This window comes from Pseudonaja textilis, chromosome 5 (assembly GCF_049901715.1).
Source record: "Pseudonaja textilis isolate UNSWEBS1 chromosome 5, rPseTex1.2, whole genome shotgun sequence".
NCBI lineage: Eukaryota > Metazoa > Chordata > Lepidosauria > Squamata > Elapidae > Pseudonaja > Pseudonaja textilis.
Genome location: NC_141994.1, coordinates 29,444,582 through 29,470,903, shown reverse-complemented (window position 1 = coordinate 29,470,903; position 26,322 = coordinate 29,444,582).

Genomic DNA, 26,322 nt, shown 5'->3' with positions numbered 1-26,322 from the left:
GGAAACTTACATGTTGGTTGCATTATGTATTTGTATAAGTGCATTTATGTGTAGGTCCATTTGTATATGTCTTTTTGTGTTTAGGTTTAAATTTCAAAGATGGCTTTTTTTAAGATAGGAAAGAATAGTGTGACTAGGGGTACAGGGTCAGTTGTTCTAGAGAGAAGATTAAAATCAGCATCTGCAACAGAGATATGCAATGTGGCCTGTTGTAAATAGTGCTATTGTATATCAATACTACATCTACATACAAAATAAACCCAAGAAACATTTAATAAATTAATGACTGGATGTTTATTATGTAAAATATAATCTGGGCATCCATCTAAATTCAAGACATTCTCAATGCTCAGATTATAATTGCACTCCAGTATATAGCATTTTAAGAAATTCCTATAGCCAGCAATATAGCATGTTGACCAAAAGTAGAGAGCAGTCAGTTATGTTTTGGAAAGCAAATATTTCAAAGTGGCTGCTATGGATCCAGCTAATGCAGATTTCTACAGTTTACTGAAAATCAGCAAGTAGACATACTGTGACAATGTATTACTTGAACAAAATAAAATAATGTTATTTTGATACATTTTTCTAAATGGAAAACCTCTACAACAGGGAAAAAACTAGAATAACAAAATCAATATGTTTCTGACAAGTTTTTTACATGCTATAATTATGACAATTTAAATGTATGGAGAAATAGTGAGACAACCCAGTTGACATCATTTTGCAAAACTCTCTGCATGCTAGTTTAGTACATCTGATAACATTTTGTCCATATTTGTTTCAAATAAAACCAGTTTGCCAAATAGAGGATTGCAGGCCATCTGTTATCATTTCTTATTTCAGAAGCCAGGACATGTCAGAAATAGATACTGAAAAGCTATTGTTCCTTGTAATCTGAGACTTTGTTTTTCTTTGCTGCTCCAGAATATATTGCTGTACATTTATTAAGAGAAGCAAAACAGCATTTGAGTAGGAAATATTACTTCTATTTTATAGACTAAACCAAAAGCTTACAGCCAATGTTTTGCATGGTTACTTCAAATCCATCTGATTTCTCACTTTGATCTGCTAGCCAATGCAGACGTCTCTCTTTTAATTTCCCATTTTTATTCTGGTTATTTTTTTCCTGGAAGTTCTTTCCTTGACAACAGCTTCTTACATTCTTCTGTTTCAGCTTACATTTTCTAAAGCAACAGTTCCTAGCTTGCTGGATTCCATTTTTGACAGGGCTTTTAAAAGAGGCATTTCAGAGATTTGGTCAAATTCAGGAGTGGGTTTCTACCAGTTAAAGACTGGTTTGGTAGAACCAGTTGTTATGAGTCTCTGTAATTCGGAGAACCAGCAAATTGGGCCTCTGGTTGGCCCCACCCCTCTCCACCCACTTTTCCGCTCTATGCCCAGTCAGTCCTTTTCACAGATGTGCAACATTGTGTGCACGTGTGACATGCCTGCAGCTGCTTTTGCCTGTCTGCCAGGCCAGCCATTGCTGCCTGCCTTTCGCTGCGGCCCTGCCTGATCTGATGATTTCCCTGGGTGAGTGAGGCTCTGCAGGTCCTAGTGGCCTTCCCCCCGCCCCACCACCACTTGCATTTTGCCGCCACTGCCAGTCACCATTCCCCCGCACACCACTACTACTTGCCTCCAGGGAACACATGGAGAGGCTCCTGATGGCTCCGGCCAGATCAGCGGCTGCTTCTCTCACCTGCTGCTGCAGCTGGGAAAGTGAGAGTCTTTACCGGCACAGCAAAAAACTTGCAAGTCCTGCTCCCTTTGGGAAACAGCTTCTGGGCAGCAGAGAAGCAGCCCGGTTGAATCCTGTTTCTCTCTGATGCCCAGGAGCTGTGTCCCGAAGGGAGGGGTATTTGCAAGCATTTTGCTCTGCCAGGAGAGGCTCTCTTGCTCTCCCAGCAATAGCATGTAAGAGAAGCAGCCGCTGACCTGACTGGAGCCGACAGGAGCCTCTCCACTGTTTCTTCCAGCTGAGTTAGGCTAACTCAAACCCAAACTGAGCAGCCCTGATCTGCCCCCTCACAGGTAAGCCTATGAGTCATGCTAGCCTCTCCTCCACTGTCCACAGATCTTGCCGGGGGCCCCCATCTCTGGAGCTTATCGGGGGTTCCACCATCCCGTGCTAGGCTGGCTTTCTTTCCCACTGGCGAGGCCCCATCCTAGCGGTGGCACTGGCTGGGGCCTAGCTAGCTGCCCCCACATCGTCCCTGGGCTAGGCTGGCTGGCTAGCCTCGCCCAGCCATCCCGGGGCCTTGCCAGGCCTTGCCCATCCCTTCCCAAGCCTGGCCCACCTTGCGCCCATCCTGGGCCTCTTCCTGTCTGGCTGCCAGCTTCTTGACATGAGCAGAGGCTGCTGGTTGGAGCAAGGGGAACCACACTGCTGGGCTTCCGTGGCAGTGAGTGCCAAGGGCATAACTAGAATTGGAAGAGGCTGCACATCTCTGGTGGAAAGAACCAGAGCTTATTGATGTGAGAGCAGCCACCATCTCACTCATGCCTTATCATCCAAGCTGCCAGGTGTTGCCCCGATTCTTTCCACCACAGCCACACAGTCTTGTATTCCAATTCTAGCTATGCCCTTGGCACACAATGCTGCTGGAGCCCTGCACTGTGGTTCTCCTCGCTCCAACCAGCAGCTTCTGCTCACGTCAAGAAGCCGGCAACCAGACGGGAGGAGACGAAGGTGGGGCACCGTTTCCAGTCCAGTCTAGTCAGTGAATGAATGAGCAGGCAGCCCTCAGGGAAGAGCATTGCGCTGGGTGATGCAGAGATGGCGGCAGCCGGAGAATGCCATGGCCGTTCGCTTTCTCAGCTGCACTGAGGCTGAGAGGGGTGGCAGAGGTGCCCTGAAAGGGAGGGCAGGAACTCCTGGGGCTGCTTCCTGCCACTGCACTGCTACTGCCCCTGACGCCGCTGCACCGCCTGCTCGATGCCACTGCACCACCACTGCCCCCGATCCCACCATTGCACGCTGCTCAAGGAGGTGCTTTGGGAGGGCTGGGGAAGGTGCTCCATGCTGCCACCTACTTTCTTCCTTTTCCTGCCACCCACTGCTGACTGGACCTTGCTGGATCATTTAGTTCATCCCAGACCAGGTGTTGTGTATGTGTGTGCACGTGTGTGTGTGTGTGTGTGTGTGAGAGAGAGAGAGAGAGAGAGAGAGAGAGAGAGGAAAGAAAGAAGGAAGGAAGGAAGGAAGGAAGGAAGGAAGGAAGGAAGGAAGGAAGGAAGGAAAGAAAGAAAGAAAGAAAGAAAGAAAGAAAGAAAGAAAGAAAGAAAGAAAGAGGGAGGAAAGGAAAGAAAGAAAGAAAGAAAGAGGAAAGGAGAGAAAGAAAAAGAGATAGAAAGAGAGAAAGAAAGAAAAAGAAATAGGAAGAAAGTAGTGTGTTTGTGTGTGTGTGTGAGAGAGAGAGAGAGAAAGAAAGTAAGTAACTAAGGAAGGAAGAGCAAGAAAGAAAGAGGAAGGGAGAAAAAGAAATAAAGAGGAAAAAGGACGAGAAAGAAAGAAAGAAAAAGAAATAGGAAGAAAGAAACAGGAAGAGAGAAAGGAAGAAAGGAAGGGAGAGAGAGAGAAAGAGAAAGAATGAAAAAGAAATAGGAAGAAATAGGAAGAAAGAAAGAAAGAAAGAAAGAAAGAAAGAAAGAAAGAAAGAAAGAAAGAAATAGGATGGAAGGGAGAGGGAGAGAAAACTCTGCACTATTATTTTTAATTGTTCCATTATTTATCATATATTAATATTTTACACTGTCCCTACACTTAGAGTGATTTTACTGACTTTGTTTTGCCAGGTATTTTTCAGGGTTTACATGTCTATAGTCCAGAGCATACATGTGTGTTTAACAGAGTTGAAAGGGACCATGGAGGTCTTCTAGTCCAACCCCCTGCTCAGGCAGAAAATCTGAGGATGCCAAACTCTGAGTAGAGGTCCTGGGAAAGGTGTCAGAATAACAGAATAACACTTAGAAGGGATCTTGGGGGGAAGCCTATACCATTTCAGAGAAATGGCTGTTCAGTGTTTTCTTAAAAACCTCCAGTATTGGAGCATCCAGAACTTCTAGTGGCAAGCAATTCCACTGGTTAATTGTTCTCACTGTCAGGAAGTTTCTCTTTAGCCTTAGTTTGCTTGTCTCTGTTCAGTTTCCATCCATTGCTTCTTGTTTGCCTTCTGGTGCTTTGGAAAATACATTGCCCCCCCTCTTTCTGGCAGCTCCTTAAAAGCCTGTTGCCTATCACACTCTTGAGCAAAGCATGTGAGCCATTTCCTCCTTTAAGTGGTCCATGAAAGTATATCTATAGTACGTAGATAATAAAGTCAAAAAAAGGTGAACAACATTTTTACAGAACTATAGATAAGTTGAGGCTGGGTGTGACAAGGAATGGCTGGGAGGGGAGGGGCCAGGCAAGGCACCCCTTAACATGAGTGACATTGAGTTGGCCACTCCCACCCAATCACATGATCACTAGTCACTTGACCACCAGGCCACGTCCAGCCAGTCACATGTCCACCAGGCCACATCCAGCCAGTCACATGTCTACCAGGCCACGTCCAGCCAGTCACATGACCACCAAGACATGCCCAGTCAGCAAGCCACGCCCATCCAGTCACATGACTACCAAGACACATCCACAAATTAGACCATGCCCACAGATCCGGTTGTTAAGAACTTTGAACCCGACGCTTAGTCCAATTGAATCTGGTTCTTCTCAATTGATCCAAGAATGTGATATTTCTTTGTACATGTGCATGAAAACTTGTATTTTTTTTTTCATATCAAATTCAATCGTCCTCTGCTTCTGTCCCCCTTTCCTTAGGCCATTTTGCCTGCCTGCTTTTCTCAACTATGCTATCAGAAGAGCTTAGCCAATGAAAGCAGGAAGATTCTTCTGCTTTCCACTTATCTCTATCTAACACTGGCAGAATTTTCATCAATCCAGAAATATTACATTACAATATAAATATCAAAACGTTATTTGGCTTTTCAGATTTATCTTTTCTAGGTTTACCTATAAGATTCATCGCAGAGGTTTTGTTGTGAATTGTTTAAATTATTTGGGGGTTTATTTTTATTGAGATTCCCCCATGTTAAGTTTGTTAAAGATGATTTTGACAGGCAATCAATAAAAGGTATGAATGTGCTTGGTAAGAATAATTGCACTAATACTGGTTCATAGCATGTTGAGTCACAAAAGATTTCAATTTCTTATAACATAAGTAGGAAGAATGAAAATCTGCACTGAGCTGATTATACAGTTAAAGGCCTAGCCTTGAATGTTCAAAAGTTGAAAATCCAAGGATCCTTAAAAGTAATTAGGTTACATCTAGATCACTATTACTCATTGACCAGATAGATGGCTTTTGAACATTGATGCATTTTCAATCACTTTTTCCAAATAACATAACAGGTTCTCCCACAATCAATGTTTTCCTTGCAATAAATAGGCCATCAATTGCAAACTAAGAGGTTTTTTCTTCTTCTTTCATTGTAATTAAAACATGGGCTTGCAGCTTAATTCTATCTGTGTTTTCTCAGATCCATTTATTTCAGAGAAGAAATATGCAGAATAACCTAGCATATATATCACAAGGTTCTATAAATGTATATAGAGTCATCCTGGAGACAATTATTTTCTACAAAGAGAAGAGAAATTCCCACATTACAGAAAGTAAAATGGCAAGGTTGGGGCTACCCCTTCTTTTCCAGGCTCTTATATATTCTCCTTTTTTATGTGGACTTAGCGGCATTAATTATCAATTTCAAACCATTTTATTCTCCACGAGAGTTTTCCTCATTTCTCCTATTTGCTGTGTATGTTTCTTCGCAAGCTTGTGTAAACAAAACTGTTCTGTATGTCCAAATATGGCCAAGGAGTGGAGTCGGTTACAGACTCCACTCATTGGCTCAGCCACTGGCAGGAAAAACTAAGTCCCATCAGGGGCTGAAGCTTTGGACAGTGCCAGTTTAAAAGCCGGCACCTGCCGCGACTGAGCAGCTTTTTAGGTTTGAACCTGAATAAAGAAACTGTTCCTGCTGTGTCTTGCCTCTCATTACATGTGTACCCACCTAACAGTGGTGACGAAGGTGGGATCTTGAACTGCAGAGAGAACAAAGGATACCTCGTGGGATTTCGGGTGCCATTTCTATTGACCACGGGACGATGGCAACCAACGGATATGGCACAATGCACAACCAGCCTGGCTCACTGTCCGATGGCCACCCCCTACGACCCAGCAAAGGAAAAGTGGTCACAGGCCCCTGCATGGGCTGCTTCAATCTACACTTGGAGGTTCAACGGACTTCAAGCCGCTCCCGATACACAGAGGGAGGCACTATTCTTAACGTACTGTGACATCGAGATCTATGAAATGGCTGACGCTTTGGTTGTGGACAACTTACAGACTGTGTCCTGGGACAAGCTACAGCACACACTCAAGGGACATTATGGCCCCACTCCCTCCTACCTGGCCAGCCACTAAGATTTCTACATGTGGAACCAGAGAGAGGGAGAGATGGTCAACACGTTTGTGGCAGACCTGAGGAGAATCGTGAAAAACTGCAGATTGCCCAACACTGAGGGAATGATCCGGGACCAGATCATCCTGGGCACAAAGGATCCTGCATTACAAAAGAAACTTCTGGCCCAAGAGGACATCTCGTTCAAAGAGGCCGTCAATGAAGCAAGAGCCGCAGAATCATCCGACAACTTGAACTGGGTATGGAGGGGATGGCCAGAGGCACTCCAAGGGGAGGAATACCAGCCCTATAAAAATAGGCAAACTGAACTATCGGTGCTAAGAGGCTGTATACTATGGGGGGGACCGAGTAGTCATCCCCCATTAAGAAATAAAATACTGGAGCTGCTACATGAGGGCCACCCCAGAATAGTCCAGATGAAAGCCCTAGCCAGAAGCTACGTGTGGTGGCTGGGACTGGACAAAGCGATAGAAACCTGGGTTGCCACATGTATCCCCTACCAGGAAACCAGACCGGCACCCCCAGCAGCGAGGCCCAGAAAGTGGGAGACACCAACGGCCCCATGGGCCAGAATACATTGAAATTAGAGAACAAGAGGATAAACAATTTTATATGATATGGGATTTATTTTATCAATGGTTAGATAAAAAGACATGGTAAAGAAATAGATTAATAAGCCTTACAATAAAAGTTACTAGATTGATATAGAATACAATATAAAATATATAACCATTGGATGAATGTATAAGATTAAACCATAATGAAAATTAGAATATCTCATATAAAATGATACCCTTCAAAAAGACCTCGACTATGTATCAGAATGGTCAAACAAATGGCAACTTCAAATCTCAACAAATGAATGCTCTGTCTTACATATTGGCAAAAAAAATCAGAAAATAAAATACAAGCTGAATAGTCAAGACCTTGTTGATGATCCAAACTCTGTCAAGGACCTTGGAATACTCATCTCTAATGATCTAAGTGCTGGAGCCCACTGTAACTACATAGCCAAAAAGGCATTAAGAGTTGTTAATCTAATCCTTCATAGCTTTTTCTTTGGTAATATCACACTATTCACTAGAGCATACAAAACGTTTGCTAGATCAAATACTTGAATACAGCTCATCAGTCTGGAACCTACATTACGTATCTGATATTAATACAATTGAGAAAGTCCAGAAATATTTCACAAGAAGAGTTCTCCATTCCTCTAACTGTTGCAGAATACCTTATGCCACCAGACTTAAAACTCTAGACCTAGAAAACCTAGAACTATGCAGCCTTCGGTCCAATGTAAGTATGGTATATAAAATCATACATTGCAATGTCCTATCTGTCAGTGAATACTTCAGCTTCAACCATAACAATACAAGAGCACACAATAGATACTAACTCAAGGTAAACTGCACCAAACTTGGTTGCAGGAAATACGACTTCAGTAACATAGTGGTCAATGTCTGGAATACTCTACCTGACTCTGTGGTTTCTTCCCGAAACCCCAAAAACTTTAACCTTAGACTGTCTACTATTGACCTCACCCCTTTCCTAAGAGGTCTGTGCATAAGCACAACAACGTGCCTACCATCCCTGTCTTATTGTTTCTTTTTATTTTTCTTATATGTATCCATTTCATGTATTCATAACTATGTTATACTTATACCTGTTATCTTATAATTGCTTGACAAAATAAACAAATAAAAATAAAATCACCAACATTAACAGGGATGAAATACACTTGGAGTTTGCTTATTTTCAGGAGAATGTCTTTTGAAAGTGGATAAGTTATTCAAGATTTTTGATGTTTTCTTTTCAGAAAAAATGCACTATGGGCTCACAGAAGTGTGGGATCTGCTTAGAAGACAGCTTCTCCTTTGCAGTACTTCTTATAATAACTGTATGACTACATAATGGCCTTACAGTCATTCCAGAAAGTGTCCAACATTCCCAGAACAATCAACATATGCTGTGATTGTCAAGAGCTCTACCAACATTAAATGGAAAAATAAATGTATATATGGGCTTTCATTTAAAAAATGTGCTACATATGCTAAAGCAGAAATCTGGGCAACAAAATTATTTACGCTGGATTTACACTGGTCCACACTTCTGAAGTTTTCTACACAGATGGTTGCCATGTTGATAAATGGCAACAGGAAAAAAAAATCTGCTTACTTGTCACCTTCCAAAGATAGGTAGCTATGACAGCTCCTGCTCATTCAGTTCCCTGAGCTATTTAATGACAGTAACAATCTGATACCAAAGTGATCTTAAAAAGAGCTTCTCAACTAAAGGTTATTCAATTTCTATGAATAGTACTGGTAGCTAGCAGCATATATTTCCAGAGTTTGTTCGTTTGTTTCTCTTTGTTTTTTCTCTTTCTTTCTCTTACTCTTTCTCTCTCACTCACTTTCTGTTTCTCTTTTCCTTTCTCTCATTTCCTCCCTATCTCTTTTTTTCTTTTCTTTCTTCTTTTCTTTTTCCTTTCATCAAGTTGCTTTTGTTCACTAAGATTTGATTATTGATTTTGACTCGCTATTCTCCTTTCTTTGCTTCTCAGGATTATACATTTTAAGCTGTTTCTGGAAGGCACTTCTCTTAGTCATTTATCATCTGCAAATTGTATGAGTATCAGCTCCATATTTTATTTCCTAAATTGCTAATGAACATATTAAATTAAGTTGATCCCAACTGAGAATACTATATGTGGCATTCTAATCATTGGCACTTGATTCCATTTTTGACACATTCTCATTTATAATTACTCTGTGGGATTTTTTTTCCTTAATGATGTTTCCTAATGTTAATCTTCCCCACCTGTGGGGGGGGGGGAAATCTGCTATTGAGCAGTAATATAGGTTTTTCCCTCCTGTCTATTTGAAATTTTACAGAATATTGTTAACTATTCCTCATATCTTTTTTCCTTTGAATACAGTTGTTGACTTCTAAATGCAATTGGTAATTCTTAGCTACTGTAACATCAAGTAATATACCTTTTTGGAAATGAAAATAGATTATTGCCATTGCTCTCCTGTTTTTAACATTCCAATAGATTTATAGAATTTAGTGAGTATATTTCTTCAGTCTATATTTTTCTCTAGGTACTTTGTGATCATGTCATTGATTAATGACTCTGAATGTTTGAACTTCTCCAGACAGGCTTACAAACTGACAGGCGTTCTGTCCTAATAAAACGTATAGTGAAGGTCTTTGAAAATGGAATTAGCTAGAGAAAACAGTTGAGGTAACTGGTCAGATTTCTTCATAAAATCATCAAAGTCCCTGCCGTATTTTAAATCTGGGCTATCTGAAGATAGCATTAAAAACAACAATAACAACCCAAAAACATTCACAAAGAGGGGGGAGGGAGGGAGGAAGAGAGAGAGAAAGAGAGAGAGAGAGAAGGATTTTTTAAAAATTGTGGTAAATAGTAGAGCAGACTACTTGAAACAAGGTGGGCTAATAAACTGTTTCTATTTTTTGTTACATAAGTAAATTGATGCATTATAAATGTAATTTATAAATTATTTATTTTATTTAAACATTTATATAGCCTTGGATAATTAGATTTCAATAATTCAACAACTCCAGTTCTCGGCAAAGATAGCAAAATTTTTATACATTCAAATAAACGCTGTATAAGGTAATAAAATTCAACAAATACAAGGCAAGGAAGGAAATAAAATATATCAAAACAGTAGAACAATATATTATTGACAATTAACTGAAATGATTTTTTAGATATGTTTTTGCAATATTTGTGAATTTAAATGTATCTCTGCACTATTATCCTACAAGATATTATATTATCCTACAAAATGTCCTGTACTATTAGTATTTCTATTGAATAGTATAAGACCTGCTTTTCTTTCTCTGAACAATAGCAATCTTTAGAGATGAGTTGGGATGAAAGATAGTGACTGGCCAACGTTTTCAATAAATTTCCATGTCTGAGGATAGACTAAATTCTGGTTTCCATGTTCTTAGTCCAACTTCTTTACCACAATAACTCTTGTGTAGTGTGATTTCTGTTGCATTAGTGTTCTCTTGTGTCTCCCTCTATCTTCTTTGAATAACCATTCAGATCACCATAGCCAACTACTTCTTGGAGTATGATGTATGAACCATGTTAATTAAGCTAGCAAATAATCATTTGACTACAAGCTTATGATAGTCATTTTTGAGATTATTTTTATAGGCTAGAAATTATTTTCACAGAATTCACTTTGAAAGCACTTCAAATGTCATTAGTCTGGCTAATACAGGAAATTAATTCTAGAGTAATTTGGCAGTCTTAAATTTTGTTTTTATGTTCCAAGGCAGGCTGTTTCACTACTAAAGTACTTAAACTCACAGGTGATTCTTTCTTATTTCATTAATATCCTCTTCCACCTTTCCCTTTCTGTATGTGTTATGTCCTGAGGACTCAAGGAGTTCTCACTCAGGTCCACTCACTTTGTGTGGGCGTTATTCCCCCATTCCCATTGGTCGGTTCTCCCCAGCAGCCAGCTATAAAAGCAGGCTGCGGGGTCCAACTGGCTGCTGATTGCTGCGAGCCAGTTCCAGGCTTGGCAAGCACGGTCAGCCCTTTATTTGTAAAATAAAGTACTGTTGCACTCATGCTCTGGTTCAGCCTCTCATTGCTCAAACTTAACACTGGCGACGAGGATGGGATGGCTACCAGAAGCACCTTGCAACCGCTGAGTCACTAGCCACCGATCTACAGCCCAGAGAGAGCGATCGGCTGGCGACAAGGGAAACGCTGATCCGCAGCCAGAGAGAGCGGTCAGCTAGCGAAACGAGCGATCAAAAGAGCAAACGCAGATCCGCAGCCAGAGAAAGCGGTCTGAGTCAAATAGTTAGAAGCGCTGTAGCCCCTTGTTAGCCTCGCTACGGGAAAGTGAAGCGCTGCGAGCCGCAGCCGCTCTGCATTTGGCGCGAAATTCAAACGGGTGTCATTTGAATTTCGAGCCAGTAGGAATCACAGCACAGCGCTGTAGAGAGTCACTAACGCCCACTTTTTTGGCGCGAATCAAGACACCTCCAATGGCTAGCAGCCAACGTGGTAACCCAGAGAGAGAGAAAGAGAGGGTAGCAAAAACCTCTCCAGAGCTGATATCACTAGTAACTCACGAGCGTCGTAGTCCCAGAGAGATTTCTCCCGCAGGTAGCCCAGCCGCCCAGCACCATGAGTTCCAATCCAGTATTCCCGGCGTTTAAACCAGACGAAGAGAAGTGGGAATCATATAAGAACCGTTTCAATCATTACATCGATGCGGTCGGCTGTCGGATGCGGAGAGCATCGGAAAAATCCTATTTCCTAATCTACTGCGGAGCCACCGCTTACGATACCGCTGCAGCACTCGTGGCGCCGAGAGAATTAAAAACGCCCGTGGTCCGAGTTGCTTGAGATCCTCACAAACCACTATGCTCCCAGGCCCTCACAAATCACCAGGAGGTTCACGTTCCGAATGAGGAAGCAATCAAGTAAGGAGACCATCAACCAATATATGGCCGCCCTCAGAACAGCAGCCCTGCACTGCGGGTTTGGAACATACCTGGAGGACATGCTCCTCGATCAATTGGTTTGTGGGGTCAAGGATCTCAACCTACAGAGGCGACTGCTAGCTAAAAAGACCTCAACCTCGCAAGCGGTGAGGAGAGGCCCTAGCAGCCGAGCTAGCAACGAACTCAGCCACCGAAATTCAGGGCCCAAGCGCCAAGCTAGCAGCGTTCCCAGTCCATTCCGAAGAGGTGGAAGCGGAGGAAGGCCACAACGATGAGAACGATGTCCATCGCCTCACCAATGACAGACGGTCGCAGGTAGGGGCCAAACAAGAATACACCGGTCCACCCAAGCACATCACCCTGTGCCTAGCCTGTGGGGGATCACATCAAAGGGCCACCTGCAAGTTTAAAGGAGCCGTTTGCAACAACTGCCATAAGAGGGGGCACATTGCGAGAGTCTGCCAAGCCCCCAAAGTGCTGCACAAAGACCCCGTCCTCGCACTCGGGACCACAGAGGCAAGTATTAAACTGTCGCACGCACCGCCTTGCCAGGCGTACTTGCCACTCTGTTAGTAAAATTTCTCTCTCCGTTTCCCTAGAAGGTAAACCGTGCCACATGGAGGTTGACACAGGGTCAGCGCTCTCAATAATCTCGTGGAACACCCTCAAGAGACTCCACCCCAGCCTATCTACTACCCGGCTTCAGAGATGCCAGTTCGGTCTGAAGGACTACCAGGGGAAGGCCATTCCCGTGATCGGCAGAGGCAAGTTCTTTGTCAGTTTTAGAGCTTTTAAAGGCCACCTACCTCTAGTGGTAGTTAACGGCAATCTACCCACCTTATTGGGGCTCGATTGGTTTCCCCAAACTTAACAGTATGTCTACCTTGCTTTTTGAAAAGCAAGGAAATTGGTGAAGTCATATCTTATTTATATCTTTATTTAAAACATTTATATAGCCTTCGATAATTAGAACTATGTACTGGCTGGGGAATTCTGGAAGTTAAAGTCCACTCACCTTAGAGATGCTGAGGTTGAGAAACATTATTTTAGAGCAATCAAAAGCTCTATCCTCTATCATAGCCGTTCAAATATCTTAATTATTATATGGAGTGGTGGGATCCAGACAGTTCTAGCCGGTTCGGGCAAACCGGTTGCGATAATTCTGGCTGGCCCCAACCTGCTCAGTCATTCCTCATCTCATCTGCTCGCCCAGCATAGCTGCTGCTGTTCTCCATCTGGCTCTCTGGCTTGCCTCGACCACACAGTCTCTGAGGGCCAGCCAGCTTGCCTTGTGCTCTTCGCGCGGCTGAGTTGAGCTGCCTTCATCTGCCTGGCCACCTGGGTGAGCCTGCAAGCAGCAAGGCCCGAATGCCAGCCTAACTGCCTCCCCCATGTGCATTTCCCCCATTTTTTAATCTTCTTTCTGCTGTCTTGCCTTCCCCTGTGCCAAGTTTCTGTTGCCTCAGCCCTAAACTGCCTGCCCGTGCTTTTTCTGCAGACTCCTATCCTCCTGCTTTCCTCATGCAGCCTATATTTCAGCCTTCCCTGGACTCATTCCTTCTACTCTGTGTGTGCATTTCCCCCATTTCTCAATCTGTTTTCTTCCTCCGCAGCGCTTCTTCTGAGCAGTGTGAGTGCTATCCCCATTTCTCTGTCTCCAGATGCCACGTGGCTCCAAATTTCTGCTGCCTGAGTCCGAAACTGCATGGGAAAAGCCCTGTGCTTTCCCTATGGTAAATTGCTCTGACCTCATAATCTTATTTCCAGGATTACTGGCGCATTGGTACCTTTATAAATGAACTGTTTTTTTGTTTGCTTAATCTCTCTCTCTCTCTCTCTCTTGCTGATATCCATATCTATTTTTAAAATATGTTTTAAGTTTGTATTCAACTCTTATAAAAGTGGTCTCGTGATGGGCTTAGTTGATTGGGGTTATTACCCTTGCAGGGTCTTCCCCTCCATCTGAAAAGAAAAGGAGTGAATAAAGCCACCCTATGGAATTGTTACTTGTTTTTCAGAATTGAAACTGGACACTACTCTTTTAAAAAGTTTTATTTTTTTAATAAGCAAAAAAATCATTATCTACATATACAGTGTGTTTTCTGGATAGTTTTTTGTATTTTGTACTTTTGTATTTCAACAATGATAGTACAATAATATTCATAACGATAATGTTCATATACTAATAATATTTTCCTATCCATTTTAGTGAACTTTTCTTATATAATTGGTATTTTCTTTTATACCATTAGATTTCTAACTTGTTTCTGTTAGCCATTGATAAAACAAATCCCACGTTAAAAAGTATTCAGTTTCTTCCTTCTCCTTAATTTTAAGTGTTAATCTATCCATTTCTGTACATTCTAATATTTTTATTACATTTTCATCTATAGGGATCTCTTTGTTTTTCCACTGTTGTGCAAATACAGTTCTAGCCGTTGTTAACATGTGTAATTAAATATGTATTCTCTTTACTATATTTTTCTGCTTTTCAACAAAAATATTTCTGATTTTAAATCTGGATTCAGATTGATTGCGTATAAGGCTTAATTCCTTGTCAGTATGGTTAAAATATTAATTTAAATAATATGTTAACATCTGGATGAAATATTAAAAACAAAGCCGGGGTTTATTTGTATCAGTGCTGGTGCAGAAATAAAATGAGAGGTTTCTTGAAGTTCAAATAGAAAATGGCATCCATATCATCCATCTACTATCAATTTTTAATAGAATAAAATAGAGATTGAGCAGAGATGGAAATAGAAATATTTCCTATTTTCAAATTTGCTGGAACACCTACAGAGTAATTCACATTATAATTGCAAAGAAAAATATGAAACTGTTTTTCATTCCTGAATGTAATTAAGTGAATGGCATTTTAATTATTTTGCAGAAAAGTCAATATCAGAATATGGCAGATAATACAATAGTCTCAAACATTTTACTATTCAAGTTTTTCAAAATCTAAATATGATATGAGTGACATCAAGTTGGCCACCCCCACCTAGTCACATGACCACCAAGCCATACCCACCAACTAAGCCATGCCCACAGAACTGGTTGTTAAAAAATTTGAATCCCACCCCTGGGTGCAGACATTTCATTTCAGATTTTGGAGGTAGGGTATCTTAGAAATATCTAAATGCAATCCTTGGTGTAGATAGTATTTACATGCATCTTTTAAAATATTTTTTAAAATTATCAGGGCAAAGAACCGCCATTGAGTTTGCCATGCCCACCCAGTCTCATGACCACCTGGCCACACCCATCTACTCACATGACTACCTAGCCACACCCACCTAGCTACGCCCACAGAACCTGTAGTAAAACAGTTTGAATCCCACCACTGATTATAGGTTGTATTAACAATATTTATTTAATGATTCAATTTCTATAACTGCTCATCTCAACTAATGACTTTGATATAGTCCTCAAACTAAACATTTCCAGCTATTTTAACCACTCATTTTTGTATTCAGATTTTGGCATTTATTGTTTCACATTTATCTATTCCTCTCTCTCTATCTGTCTCTGTCTCTCTCTTTCGTATCATCTGTCCATCCATCCATCCAACCAACCTACCTACCTACCTATCTATCTATATTTTATTTGTAAAAGCTATAGTAATCTATTTGTTAATACCTGTTAATGCCCAAAGACCTGGCTCTGCAGGTTGGTATGGGGACTAAATGGAACAGTTCCACACAGAAGATGGCTACTAGATTGATGGCAAACTGCACCTGGCATCCCTTGCTCTCTGCTCTTCACCTATCCATCTTTTTAGTAACCATATGTCACGCCCCTGGTGGAGACTGACTCTGAGGGAGAGGAGGAACAGCCAACAGGGAGTGGGCGTGTGGCTCCAGAGGTGGTGGAGGAGGCTGGGGAAGGGCAGAGGCCGGCTGAGCAGTCAGAGGAGGACCCGGGCCCATCCCCTATCCATCCTGGGGCATGCAGGGAGGAGAGGATCAGGGAAAAATGTGATTTACTCAGGAGGAGAGGGCCATGATCCTCTTCATGGGTTGCAGGTATGAGATCTGCATAACAGTTTGGACCTGCGTGCTAGCAAACGCTGGAGACAAATTAGTGTTTTATTCTTGGATGACATTTATCTTGGTTGCCATTCTTCCAACGGACTGTACCTGGTTATCTTCCTGAAATTTGTAATTATTTATCCTGGTCTGTCGTGGAACTTTCTTCAATGCAGTTTGTTTTTGGTTTTTGGTTTATCTGCTCTTTGAATTTGAACTGTATTTATTTTGAAAATAGTTTAATCTTCAACTGTGAACAATTAAACAGTGAAGCCAAGTTGAAGGCATTAAAGGACCTTTATTTACATTTTGGTTTTTGTTATATTTTTGATATACTCTGGGTCATCACACTATATTGATGTGTTTATTCTTGTTGTGTTCCTTTGTAATTGTTTATTTTATTGTTCTATTATTTCACTTCTGTTTACCCTATTTTTCATTTTTCTTCATTTTTAATCATCCTAAGCCACCTAGAATACACCATGGCAAGATTAGTGGCAGATACATTTAGCAAATAAATAAATAATAAATGAATACATTCAGAACATGATTCCTCTGGTCTTCACTTTGGATACAATGGCTAAATTTTATTTTCCTAAGAAGCATTGTGAGCAATCAATATAAGTTCTATCATTGAAATCAATGTATTTCATTTATGAAAATATGCAAAAACATGTGATGTAAATTATGGTACTATGCAAATGATGTATATCACATCAATGATGCAATTTCAGCTTTGGATTTAACAGTGTTAAATAAGACTTTTACTGTTTGTAAGCATTCTAGAAATATACACGGCAAATAGAATTATAACAGTTATTTTTTTTCTATATATAAAAAAGCTAAAGTTGCCATCCTATATGCATTTATTCTCAAAAAAATTAAACTAAACTCATTGGGACTTTTGAAAAGGTGCATATTCAGTTTTTTATTTGAGTTTTCATTCATACCACAGTCCTAACACACTTACCTATAAATATATATATATTCAATTACTTAGCGGATATGTTCCAATAATGCAATGTAATTGAATGAACCCTTTTTCTGGGATTGTGTACAATTAACATTAAACTAATCAAATTAATTGGGTCTCAAGCCACAAAACTGAACTACAAAATGTAATTAAGGTTACAAATTATACAGGCTTAGTATGTTTATGAATGCCTCTGCTAGCCCTTTATTTTATCCACTCAAGTGTCATAAGGCTTACTTTAGTAGTTGTATATTATATTGCATTTTTGAACCTAGAACAAAATTTGCACCATTTTGAAAACTATTGCATACACAACTCCACTCATAGCCCCAACATGAATATAATCAGCAACTTACGTTCAGTGTTGATATTGCTGAATATAGCTCAGAGGGAATAACTGAGCTCTGGCAGGCACGGGCAGCACCAGGCGACAAGCCCTCTAATTCCTGTGGGTCCAGCTGGTGAAGTGGAAAGCCTATTGCCCGAGATTTGCCAGCAAGCCAGAAAAGAGCTCCATTCCTCAGTAAACGCTCAATTCAAAAGTACTCAGTGATTTCCTATTCCTCCCATCCTTGACCAGCACTCCAGAAGAGAGCTCATTCCTCGGAAAGTGCTAAATCCAAAAGTGCTCTATTCAAAAGCGCTCAACGATCTGCAATTCTACCCATCCTTACTAGAAGGTAAGGCGGTGGGGCTCGTCAGTACCAGGGGCTATATAATCATCCTTGCAGGGCAGTGAAATGGTGAGATTCATCCCATCCTTGCAGGGCGGTGAGCACCGGGAGCTGTGAGTCAATCTTCAGACGTTTGCAGCAGGCTGCTTCCCCCCCAGCCACCCCTCCATCCCTCTTCCTTCTTCACCAAATTGCTAATCCAGACTCTTTCCTTAAAAGGACAGTAACTAAACTCCTGTGAAGATTGGAAGCAATTTTGTGATAGAAGCAGAAGTATATTGAAGCCAGGAGCGAATGCTCATTACAAATCTGAGTCTACATAGTAAAAATATAAACTGTTTGAATTGCCAGTGCAAGACTATCTCTGTGCCTCTTTCTCTTAAAAGCAACAAACTTTGAAAGTGTATTTAAATTGACTAGGAGGGGGCCAGAAATCCCATTCATCAAGGGAAAACAAAGACAAAAAGTTTCCTGTTGCTTCCTTGTGAATTGTTCTGTTTATCTCTGCTGAGTCAAAGTCTGCTTGCAAAAGGGAGAAAAGAATAGTTGGTTTCCTCTGTTCTTCAACAGGAAGTAACCAATTAAAAAAATCTCTTACATTCCTTCACCTCCATTGAAACAAACTGCCTGCTAGATCCAAAGTCATTATTTTTTTCTTGAGAGGAAGAAACAGGCTGTGATTCACCCCTCTGATGACAAAAAAAAAACCAGCAAACACTTTAAATCAGCCATCTCCATAGAAATGGGCTGTGTTTCCCTCCCCCAAAAGAGAGATTTTGAACATTCAACCAGTGATTTAAAGAAAGCATTTTCTAATTCTACCTCAATATCTATGTCAATGGTTAGATAATCAATTTCTAAAAATAATTAATTTATCAATTGTTTATTTGATTTATTGTTTTAATTGATCAGTGTGATTAGAATGTTTAATGCAAAGAGTGTGATTACTGATCAATATTTTAAAAAATCAGGCTTAATGTAATTTAATTGATTAGTAAAATTAGTGATTCAGTGAATTTAATTGAACAGTGTATTTAACAATTAGTGTAATTAATTAATTAGGCTGATTGTTGCTTAGCATAATTACTTGACTAGAGAGATTATTGTAATTGATTAATTGGTGTGATATTGGCTATACTATATACCCAAATTGTTTTATTAAGCAATTTAATCAACATACTATCTCAACAAACCCACTATGCCAGTAAAAAAATCCAATACCAAACCACAACCTAAAAAAAAAAAAATCCCCACCAATGAACCACAAGACTCCTGCATATGCTTTATATGCTCTGTAACTCTAAAGGTTAATGAAAATTCCATCAAATGTTCTCTATGTGAAAAATACGCTCATCATGACTGCCTGGAATTACCCAAGCAAATGACTCAATTCCTAGAAACATCCAATTATGCATTTCCATTTTTCTGCCCACCATGCAAATCCAAACTGGACAAACATATAGCCCTGATTGAAAGAGTTGACTCTATAGAAACGCAAATATCATTCCTTGACACCATAGTAGCATCCATGGACAGTTTAAATGAAAGATTAACTAACCTTGAAAAAAAAAAAGAAGACACAACACAAAAACCTGAACATCCAATAGCTACAAACCAACAACTGAAACCTAATCCACAAAAAACCATAAAGCCAACAAATAATGATATCCCAATCCTCGTCAGAGAAGCTGTTGAGCATGAACGAAAGCATCCTAACGCCATCTTATTTGGTCTAGAGGACATCAATAATGATGATATCACAATTGTCCACTACATCATCAGTGACTATCAAGCATCAACCATCTCCCCTGATGAAATATTTGACATTTGTCTCATTGGCCGAGAGCTTAAAAACAGAGATGGCTCTGTAGCCCCACGCTTCTGCAGTCATTTGCAAAAATGAATTAAGCAAACGTAAATTCATTTATACTATAAATTCACTCACCAAAAACAACACCAACCATAAAAACCTCTGATCACATCCTGAACTAACCTTACAGCAACATGCCCGCTCCCATATACTACGCACAGAACTCAAAAATCATCTAGACAATGCAGAGAAGGACCAGTACATTGATTACCGTGCAGCTGTATCAGAAGAAAGTCACACAACCCAAAACTCTGCATCAAAACCTTCTTCAACCAATCCACCATCATCCAAGACAAGGCACGCACGCCCCCAACTACCTCAATTCAAACTACAACTGGCCTTAAATGCATGCAACTCAATGCAAGAAGCCTTGTAAATAAAATACCTGAATTTCTCCTCTTACTAAATATGGCTAAATTCAACATCATATTTGTTTGAGAAACATGGCTCAACGCATCTCTCCCTGACTCCATATACCTCAGTAAGAGACTATCATGTTTACTGATCTGATCGTGAAATCTGTAGAGGAGGTAGTGTTGCTATCTTCTATAAAAAGTCCTTATATCTAAAAAACATCCAAGTTACCCAAGAGCTTGCTCTTCCTGAGACCATTATCTGTGAACTGACCTTAAATATCACATTTCAGTTCTTACTATGTTACAGAGCCCCTGATTATGACATCAAACATGTAAACAAGCTAAAGACACTACTAACATGGGCAGCATCCTGCCCACACACTTTTATCTTTCTTGGTGACTTCAATCTACCTTATATTAACTGGACCCTAAACGAATGTACAACTGAACCCATACATGCAACCTTCTACAATGCTGCAACAAATCTGGGACTGGAACAACTAGTAACCAACAATACTAGACTTAACAACTGCCTCGATCTCATCTTCTGCAATAGTTTGAATTCAATTTACAGAATACAAATTAAAGAACCCTTTTCCAACAGTGACCACAACATGATTGACTTTTGTCTCAACATACGTCCATACAAAAATCATCGTAACAACACAATCCCCAATTATAACTTCAAAAAAGGCAACTATAATCTTATAATTAATGATCTCTCTTCCCTTGATTGGCAATTTCTATTCACTGGATGCAATACTGTTGAAGACCATTACAACATATTCTTACTAGAAATCAAAAGAGCCATGAAACTATATGTACCAATAATAACTCCCAAATCCAGGAAAAACAGATTACCCATAACAATAAGGAAGCTTCAATCCAAAAAGAGATCATTTTGGCAAAAAAACAAATCTGGTCACAAAAATCTATGCCACCAAATAAAAACTGAACACACTAATTATCACATTAAGCAAGAGGAAAAACTTCTATGCATAAATTCCACCCGTACTTTTTACAATTTTGTAAACAACAAAATAAAAGACTCAAGGTCCATCTCACCCCTGAAAGGACTTAATGGTAAAGACTGCAACAAAGACACCGTCAAAGCAAACCTCTTTAACACATTCTTTGCCTCGGTATTTGTAAACAGCAATGGATCAAGCCCAGTACTTTCTAGTTGAACCACAGACAACTACAATGATCTAATACATATTGATTTTACAGAAGACATGGTTGAAAAAGCACTGCGCAATCTAAAACCATCTCTATCTATTGGATCGGACAGAATATGTGCCTACTTCTTGAAAAAGCTATCCACTGCCATAGCCGAACCTCTGAGCATAATCTTTGAAAAAACTTTCAGGACCAGCTCCTTGCCAAAACTATGGTCACAAGCCATGGTCATCCCCATATTCAAAAAGGGAGACTCCAGCCTAGTTGAAAATTACAGACCAATCTCCTTATGCTGCATCACCTGTAAAGTCCTGGAATCAATTATTAACCAATCCATTATCCTCCACTTATAAACAAACAACCTACTCTTTAATAAACAATTTGGTTTCAGGAAAAAAACTATCCTGTAATCTGCAACTCTTACACTGCAAAAACATCGACTACACAACTAGATCAGGGCAAAACGATAGATGCAATCTACATAGACTTCTGTAAAGCCTTTGATTCAGTAGTACATGAAAAGCTACTACTAAAACTAAAATTTTATGGTATCTCTGGACACCTGCATAACTGGATGGAAGCATTCCTGTCAAACAGACAACAAATGGTCAAAATTGGGAGCTTCCTATCAAATTCTGTATCTGTCAACAGTGGTGTCCCGCAAGGCAGTGTTCTAGGACCAACTCTCTTCATACTCTACATAAATGACCTCTGTGATCATATTAACAGCAACTGCGTTCTCTTTGCTGATGATGTAAGGCTATTTAACACCACAGAAAATACTACTATCCTCCAAAAAGACCTCAACTATGTATCAGAATGGTCAATCTAATGGCAACTTCAAATCTCAACAAATAAATGCTCTGTCTTACATATTGGCAAAATATATATATATATATCAGAAAATAAAATACAAGCTGAATAGTCAAGACCTTGTTGATGATTCAAACTCTGTGAAGGACTTTGGAGTACTCATCTCAAATGATCTAAGTGCTAGAGCCCACTGTAACTACATAGCCAAAAAGGCACTAAGTGTTGTTAACCTAATCCTACGTAGCTTTTCCTCTGATAATATCACACTAACTAGAGCATACAAAACATTTGCTAGACCTATACTTGAATACAACTCATCAGTCTGGTACCCACATCATGTATCTGATATTAACACAGTTGAGAAAATCCAGAAATATTTCACAAGAAGAGTTCTCCGCTTCTCTACTCATTGCAGAATACCTTTTGCCACCAGACTTGAAACTCTAGACCTAGAAAACCTAGAACAACGCCACCTTCGGTCCGATGTAAGTATGGCATATAAAAGCATACATTGCAATGTCCTGCCTTTCAATGAATACTTCAGCTTCAACCATAACAATACAAAAACACACAATAGATACTAACTCAAGGAAAATTGCACCAAACTTGATTGCAGGAAATACGACTTCAACAACAGAGTGGTCAATGTCTGGAATACTCTACCTGACTCTGTGGTTTCTTCCCCAAACCCCAAAAACTTTAACCTTAGACTGTCTACTATTGACCTCACCCTCTTCCTAAGAGGCCTGTAGAGGGCATGCATAAGTGCACCAATTGTGCCTACCGTCCCTGTCCTATTGTTTTTTATTTTTCTTTGAAGTATCTATCTCATGTATTCAAAACTATATTTATTCTTATATCTTGTAAGCGATTGATAAATCAAATAAATATTAAATACTAGATAAAACTGATAACCAAAACGTATTTCATGTTTATTGTAATTATCATTTGTCCAGAACTTCCGTTTGCTTTCAGGGCTTCCAAATATGATTTCCGTTTGCTCTTCGTGCAGTTTTCCTAACTGCAAATAATCATTTCAGGAAGAGAAAATTGCAGAGACTGCAAACTTATGGAAGCAATATAGTTATACTGTATACTGGTTAGGAGTGGAAACCCTTTCATTTGGTAGGAAATACGTTATTGGCCACATGACACAAATTAGTGCCATGAATAGTGACTCCACCTTAATAGTGCAGTTCTATTTTTCCCCAGGGTTTGTGGGACAGATTTGACAGGATTATCATTTTTCCATTTTTATTTTAAATAGATGACTATTTGATACCAATACCTTTTGTGCAATTCATTCGTAATTCCATAAAACCATGGAATCACAGTGTTGGAAGCAATATCTCATTTCCTTTCCGACACTTTTTAAAAACACATTATGGATATGTTGTCCTCCTCCCTTTTGATGTTCCTTGAGGTGAAAGGTGTTTTTTTTAAATAAATCACACTTCCTTCAAAATAACCTACAAAGACTTAGCAGTACTTATTTATTTGGCCTGTTTGAAATCCCGAGAAAAATGTTCAGTGTTTCAAACTTGCTTTGATGAACTGATTTTTAAAAAGCAAAAAGAGTCAAAGCAGTCTCTGGAAGAATAGGTGCTTTGTTGTCTGAAAATTAAAGACTTTACAAAAGGTTGTTGCTTAAAGTCCAAGGAAAAAGATGGTCGAAGCTGGATGCCACAACATAAATTTTGACCTCTGAAGAAATCCCAGGTACTCTGAGAGAAGGTCAAGCTTCTTTGCTTTAACAGTAATTGCATGCAAATAATGATAGAAGATGCTACTGTTTTAAAAATAATAATAATAACATTAAATAGTCCTAAATGTTTATATCTCTTGTGCGTAAGTTATTCAATATACAGTATTATCAATCGTGGCCTATATGACGGTGGCAGGAGGGCATAGATAAAATTAGTTAAAATAATGTGTTTATTCTTAATCTAAATAATAATTTAATTTTAATATAATTTTGTTTGATAAATAAACAATATATTTTGTGCATAATCGTTCTGTATTTTTGAAGAACAATAACCTACAAATAATCTCATTCTCAGGAATATAACCGGAATAACCGGCATTTCTTTGCCACTCATATGTGAACTACAGAGAAATGTTTGGTCTCTTTAATCATCTCTCCTCTCCAAGCAAACTCATGGAGAGAAAGAAGAGTGAAGAATAGTTACTTTCAGCCCTGGGATTCTTAAGGGCAAAAAGATATTATTCTGATGAACAATTCATTTCCCTATGTCCTTGTAATGTTTTTTAATTAATTAATTTATCTAATTGATATAGCCACCCATCTCACCAAAAGCATACTGTTGGAAGTAATATCCTTCTGGGTTCAGTTCCAAGTGAGGAAAAAGACACTGGATTTATGGAAGTTGCTTGGAAAGAAGATTTAATGGTGGACAGGACCACATGCCTTGGAGCTCCTGAGCTAAAAGGGAAGAGATGCTGAGAGTCCTTTGGTTTTATGCCCTCTCTAAGCTTTGAACTTTCTGAGGCACAGGAAGAGTATCCTGATTGGATGCTGTCAGAGGTCATAGCTTTGTAGCTTGTATGTGTGCTAAGTTTGGTTGAATCCTGCTGGGTGATATACTCTTCCCAGGTGCCATGTGATGAGATGGGCAGTCCTATCATTTCCTGAGGGCCATGTCTTAATCCCATCACCCTGGAGCTGAAGGGAGGGGGGGCAGGAAGCTGCAGGAAGCTGCTTTGTCTTTAAAACATGTTTCTAAATATAACATGTTTAGAAATATAATATTCTGCCTTTTTAATATTTCCTAGAATATTTCATTCTTCTAGGAGAGGGGTAAATGCTAACTTTGTACAATACAAAAAAGTTAAGAACAATTAATAAATATATAAAATGAATATGTTTATATGTTTTTATTGTTTGGAATGTAAACTGCCCAAAATATGTAGGTAAATACTAAAGGAAATTAATTAGATCAATTCAACCTAATGGTCTCTCTTTCTGTCTTTGTTTCTTTCTCGCTGTCTCTGTGCTTGTTGTTATGATATACATCTGGATGAAAAAACAAAGATGTTTCCAACAACACTGGCACATTACATGATGCTGATGTTTACCTGAGATGCAATGATGTAAGCTGAGTATTTTGATATGATTATGAAAATATTAATTGCACATTTCTATTGGGTTATACCTGTTATCTTCTACCCCACATGTTCTATAGGATAAAGGTTGTATGGTGATTAAGTTTAGGAATTTAATTAAAAAGTAATTAATTTTATGCCTAGCTGTTTAGCAAGAAACTCAATGAAAGTAAGTTATTAGATTAAATGCATTTTAACCATTTTTATGAAGTGCTATTAAATATCCTGTAGCTTCCTGCCACCCTACATCAGTTAGCAGAAGCATCATGGGTCTATCTAAAACATGACCAAAGTAGACTAATTAAATCAATCAACTTAATGCTACTATAACCAAAATCCTGAAGAAGCCATTAATGTTTTGTCTAATATGTATCTTATGGTTTTACAACATCAGCTGTGAATATTAGGGTATCTTTCAGCATGGCGAATAAGATTATTTGATAATGTTAACATTGCAGGCATTTGAGGCCATATCCTAATGCCATTACAGAGCAAAATTCCAATTTTAGCTAATTACCTTCTACTGGCTTTGATAATTAATGTATTCATTGCAACTAAGCATAGTAATACTGTAGTTTTAATAGCACCTCTTTAAATAGTTACTTAATTGAAAAGCATGAAATGTACATTTGAGCAGAGAAAATTAGCAAGTGGACTCAGGAATAGTCAGCATAAAGGCTGCATTAACTAAAAAAAGGTAAGTAACTGGTAGTAACTGAATTATTCCATATAATAGAAGAACAGTGAAAGTTTAAGTTTAGAGCATTAGCATGCAAAGATAGCGATTTCCAATTATTTCACTAAATATTTTTCACTATTCTGCAGATAATAGGCTAATATTTTTCCTTGTTTGCTTTTTATTTTTTACCCCTTTTAAGTATCTTGTTCACTACTTCCATTGAATGTGGTAGGAAAATTCTTATTACAAATTTGCAACATTTCATTTGCCTTCAATTCTGACCTACCAAATAATGCAATGCATTGATAGTAGAAGCATACAAGTTAAAAAAACTTGGTTTGATAGCCAAGAACTGTGTACTGGTTATCAATGGAATAAATAGGAAATATGATCATGAATATGTTAATTAGCAATATCTTAATCCAGTTTCATTCATATATTAAATTGGATGTTTCTCTCTCTCTCTCTCTCTCTCTCTCTCTCTCACACACACACACACACACACACACACACACACACACACACACACACGGGTATGTGTATTCATTCCAAGAAGAAGGTGTAAAGATTTTGTCTGCTAAATTTGAAATGTTGATTTGTTTCAAAATGAAAATGCTCATAACATTTTAA